The sequence below is a fragment of the Nilaparvata lugens genome, chromosome X (assembly GCF_014356525.2).
Source record: "Nilaparvata lugens isolate BPH chromosome X, ASM1435652v1, whole genome shotgun sequence".
Lineage (NCBI taxonomy): Eukaryota > Metazoa > Arthropoda > Insecta > Hemiptera > Delphacidae > Nilaparvata > Nilaparvata lugens.
Genome location: NC_052518.1, coordinates 24,763,594 through 24,769,593, shown reverse-complemented (window position 1 = coordinate 24,769,593; position 6,000 = coordinate 24,763,594).

The following is a 6,000-nucleotide window of genomic DNA, read 5'->3' as shown; positions in this document are numbered from 1 at the left end:
AACGATTCCTAAGCCTTTTGTACTCTGCAAACATCATTGGACACCCACATCTCTTAGCCAAGCAGAATTTTTTGTCACGCTAGTAGAGGGATTCTAAGACTTTAAGGAAGCTTTTTTGCTCAAAAACCCCTCCCCCCTCTCCCCCCTCGTCTATCCCGCCTCCCCTTCCCCCCGCCCGGAGGGTGGGGGGTGTTCTAAAAATAGATTTCCCCCCTCTCTCCCTCCCTCTACCTCTCTCTCTCTCTCTCTCTCTCTCGCTCTCCTTCTCCTTCTCCCTCTCCCCCTCTCTCTCTCTTATCTTATCTTATCTAATCTAATCTTATCTTATCTAATCTAATCTAATCTTCCCCTCCCCCCAGTGAGGACGAGGGGGATGAAGAAGGAGAGAGTGATCTCTCTCTCTCAGTGAGGGAAAAAATAATTTCCCTGTGAGGGAAAAAATAATTTCCCTGTTAGGGAAAAAAATAATTTCCCTGTGAGGGATAAATTCTCTACTGTCAAATTAAAGTGAATCCATATTTCTACATCTAATGCTATACTGACAGATTGAAGTGAATGCTAGATGAGGGAAAAAATCCCTTTGAGAGGGAAAAATTCCCTTGGTGACAGATTGAAGTGAATCCTTTTTGCTATACTGTACTAGTGAATCCTTTTTGCTATGCTGACAGATTGAAGTGAATCCTTTACTTTGCAGCTACGCGTTACACCGCTTACCAGTCTTTTTGAGATTTTATGTTTTCGGGGTCAATACAACCCCTTTGTACTGTGCTAGCCCCATTTTTTCTGTAATTATTTCGGCTACCTGATTTTCTGTAAGGTTATGTTGTTTGGCTTCTATCCAGTTCATATGAAAACTAACCCAGGCATATCTGGACACGATATCATGTGCTATCCTGTGTATGAATAAATTAAGATAATCTATGAATGGAGCCGAACACTGCAGTCTCATGACAGTACCCTCTTCCGAATTTTTAATTCCCTCAGCTATTTCATCACGAATGCTTTTCACAACGACTTCCATCTCGTTTCTCTTAATAAAATATCCAATATCATTTTTAGTTGCATACTTTCCTGCAATTTGATTAATCAGAATAGCAATGGCATCTTTTGTAATGAATTGTTCAATACCGTCCATAATATTAGCTTTTATTGCACTCACCATTTCAGATAATCGTTTTTCAAACTCTTCCTTTGTTAATGAAGAACTAGTCAATTTCTGCAAAGTAGATTCTAAATATTGCTTATCAATTAGCGATGGCTGTGTTTCATTTACTTTAGTAAAAATTTCTGTACTAAGCTGTTTTAATTTAGTATTGAGATAGTTTCTGTCCAGCACCTCCAAATTCTTAATTTTATTTGATATGGCTTTTAATTTCTCATCTAAATAAGCTTTATCAACTTTATTGTTGTTAATACTCACCAACTGGGATGAAAAGCTGTCTGTTAAAGTTTTCACTTCTCCTAGAGCAGATTCTAAAGTTAGAGTTCTCTCTCCAATAGCTTTATCAATATTAGCACTAGAATTTTTTAATGTACTTAGAATATGTTCTCTTTCAATTATGCTCACTCCAATATTCTTTGTATTTTCCGAAACGAGTTTGGTTATTTGCGAATCTAAATAAAATTCCACAGCTTTGCTGATTCCTTGTTGATTTATCGATTCGATTATCTTCTGCGTTATCGAGTCAATATCACACGTAAGATTAGCAACAGCAGCCCCAGCACTAGGTGTATCAATTCAACCGAATCGATGCAGAGTCATCGTAACACTAAACAATTAGTTTTGCTTCTTTTAGCTCTTCAATTATAGACGCGATCTCAATATCATGTCCAGTGTTGCCAGAAGCTTTTGAGGAATAGAGTAAATTTAATCTTTCCACTAATTCGTCAAAATTATCAAAGTATTGATAAATTCTATCATGAGAATTATTTTTTGCAAATTTCAATAAACCCCATACCTTCTTTTTACTAATTTTTTTACTGGGAAATAACTTCTGAATCATTTGCGATTTAATTCCCTGATTTCGTTTAACATACCCTCTTCGATCTAAATGTATGCCTGTAAGTGTTAAGATTTTTTTATACTTATCCAGATCTCTCTGATTATAAAGATTCGAATTCGGTCTTGAACTGAATAATAACTCAAGTAGACCATGTGTTAAACGAAATCTTTCATTATTAATATCTATATAACCATCATCGAATATTACTTGCTGATTTCCAATATAATACATGTCATCTTTAGAATTGTATGAAATTCCATAACTGATTGAATTATTCAATTTTTCCGCATGAAATGTTTTTAGATATTGGTTCAACAACTCATCGTTTCTGCTAGAACCAAGTAAACTGTTTTCAAATTTAGTCGAGCTTAAAAGATTGTCTGTTGAACTCTCATAGCTTTTATCATAACTTGAGTGTTCATCACCAATTTCCATACTCTCTTGTTCCTCTTTTACTTCTTCCTTTTTTTACACCAGAGTGAAAACTAGATTTGGTTTTTCCCAATTCAATTATAGGTTCTATCAATGGTGATAGAGTTTTCCTATTGTATTCCTCCGATCGTTTTTCAAAATTAAGCAGGCTTCTATGCTTGTCGCTGATTACTTTTCTCAATTTCTTAATCTTTTCGATTAAACTCTCCTTCTTGTTATTTACTATGTTCCTTCCTCTCCTCCTCCTATATGTTTTAGACAACATCACTGTACAAAGAATTAATCTCTACTGAACGGAAAGAACCGTGTCCAGTGAATCCTGATATTTTCCTTCCTTTATATCACATTCTTTCAAAATTGTAACAAAATTATGCGGTTTACGATTCCAAACTGTATGACAAAGTTTACTGAAATCTTTATAAGAAATATCTCCTCCAACATGATCTCTGTGAATTAATTTGAGACTCAATAAATCCATCTTAAAAATTATAATCATATTTGCATTGTCTCTAGTAAAATGTTTCTGTGTAGCTCCATAACTCTGAATTAAATATGCTGTGTCAATATTTCGATGACGTCCCATAGTAAAATATTCTCTTATCTGTGGCACATTGCTCAGTTGTAAGTCATCAAAAATTACTAAGCTATATTCGGGGATACGGTTCGGATGGGGAATTTGGCTCACATCCTCTTTCATGTGAAATCCGATATTTTTCAAACCTGCAAATACCTTCTTGAGAAAAACATATTTTGGTTGATATAAGCTCTTGCTAAATAAGTAAATGTGCTTAAATCTTAAGCCATTTTCAGCAAATACTAAATTAAATAAGAGATTTGTTTTTCCTCCAGCACTGGGAGAAATAATTAACATTCTTGCATTATGAGGAAGTAAGTCTCCATTTTTACAAAATGCAGGCTTTTCTTTATCTGTAATTAATTTATCAAAGTTAACAATTGGTATTTGACTCATGATTACAAACGTACAGAACGTGATCTGATAAGCTACTAAAAATTTTTACAAAAGTTAGATCAGTGTCGCTATGAATGAGAGCAATGACTGAGCACACATGCATTAGCATAGAGGGGCGTATCAAGAGATTGGAATGTAGACATCACTCTCCACCTCCTGTCATCATCATCAGACAGAGGATGGATGTATCTACCTTCTCTGTTCCTCACCCTCTTTTCTGCTTATCAGCTATTGAGTGTGCAAAGATTCTTATATTACGAAATGAAACTATGGATTGAAATGAGAACCAATGTTTGATAATAATACTTCAATTATATTTTCAACGAATGTACATCATGATATTTACAATAGATTATTTACAATAAATGTACATGATATTTACAATAGATTACAAAAGATTATTTTTTATCTAATAATTGATCTTTACTAATATAACTAGCTGTTGAAAATCCAATCCATTTCACTAACAATCCTTTTTTATCACGTTTTAATATTTTTTCAATCAAATACACTTGTCTCTCCGATTTGTTTAATTGTGTTTTTTTAATTTCTTCTGCATAAAACCGACCACTAATTACTTCACCGTTTAGATCTCTCAGTGAGTAGGTTATAGGTTTAGAAGGAAATATAGAGTGAATCACAAAATACTCTGTGCTCCAGTTTATGTTATAAGATTGATCGAAAAATAATTGTTTCTTCGAGATTCGCATGATATCACCTAGCTCAAATTTTGGTTTTGAATTTTTCAATTTATATCGTCTATTGAATGCAGAATTCAATGACATTAAAACATGATTACAATCTTTCTTCCTCACATCTTTAGGTTTCATTCTAATGGATGAATGCGTTGTTGCATTATAATCACGAACTAAACTGTCTAGATTGCTTATCCAGTTTTTTGGTTTTTAGAAAATACTTTATCCAGAAATATGTATTTATCCTGTTTCAAACTTTTACTGAATAGATATAGATGACTGAAACTAAGTCCATCAGTATTAAAAATTAAATTCAATACTAGATTCGATTTTCCACATCCTGATGTGCCTACAATTAATGCTCTAACATTGCTAGGAAATAAACTTCCATGTTTATTTTTATTTTCCTGTTCAGTGGAACAAGAACTAATAACCAATTCATCAAAGTCGACAATAGCTAATCCATTTTTATTTTTTGAAATATCTTTCTCTTCTACCATAATATTCTATGTTGTTGGTATGAAGACTTCCTTACTACTGTTCAATCAATTATATGTGTACATACTTAATCAGACTAAACCGGCTTCATATATTATTCTAACTTACACATACCTTTACAACTAGAGTAGCTTGGTTTAATTCAATAAATCAACATAGAATGAGAAACATTATACAGCATTTATTTTTGATAATTCTTTACATAATTCAAGTATATAGTTCACATTCATTAAATATGGTATGCAATAATCAAAAATTTGTATAATATCGTCTTTATTTTTCAAACTTTTGTCAATAGTTATAATAATTTTGCATTTATTTATTCGTAACTTACAACTAATACATTTATTCCTTAAACCTCTACAAGTATTACTATTATTATTACAATTAATTTTCACATTCAAAGCTTTTAGTATTTAATAGTTTCATTCTCTCCTCAATTAACGATTTCATCATGATTTCTGTAAAAAAGTTAAAGTTATAGTTTGTACAACATTGCTGATTTGCCACACATTTTCATAATTTCAAATGTAAATCTTACACTATCAATGTTTTTATCTGTTAACCTATCATCAATGAAATAATACATTTGAATATTCAACCAATCTAATGAATTACAATAGCAAAATTCAGGAATTTCCTTTAATTCACATCTTCGATGTCTATCAACTATATTCTTATTTATAATATAACATACACTTATATGTTCTGACTTCTGTTCTTCACTTTTACCAGGTTTTATAAATGTTAAATATTCCTCAAACATTAGTCCTTCTTTTCCGAAATTATTCAACTCTAATATTGTTTTGTCAATAAGTTCGAAATAACAACATCTATATTTTTCATTGATTTTATTCGAAAAATAGTTCTTATCAAATGAATTTGAATCCATCTCCAATCTGAAATTAAACATAATATGCTATCAATCTTGTTCTAGCCCACTCTCATCTGAACAAATAGATAAAAAATTCCAGATAAGTTCATTTAATTGTTCTTTTGTTAAATGTTTATTTTTTTCTGTTATACATTTTTTAATTTTATTGATAGACTCTTTAAGATGTGCACAATCACATCTCCATGAATCGGCGCAATCTTTTCCCCTGTAAGCATCATATGATGTACCGTATAAATCACAAACTGAAATATGATTATAGTTATCACTATGCCAAACTCCTAATTTTTCATAGTCTCTCACAAATGTTAGATATTTCATATTTGTCCATCCTTTTTCTGCTAACTGGTCCAATAATTGCTGATGCGTCTCCAATAGTTCAGTTAGTTCAAACAATAACTTTGTATTCTCGCCATTTTTTCTAAAGAAACAGAATCATATTTACGTAATTCATTAAAATGTCTATTTATAATATATACTGAGCTTATATATTCATCAAATGATTCCGTT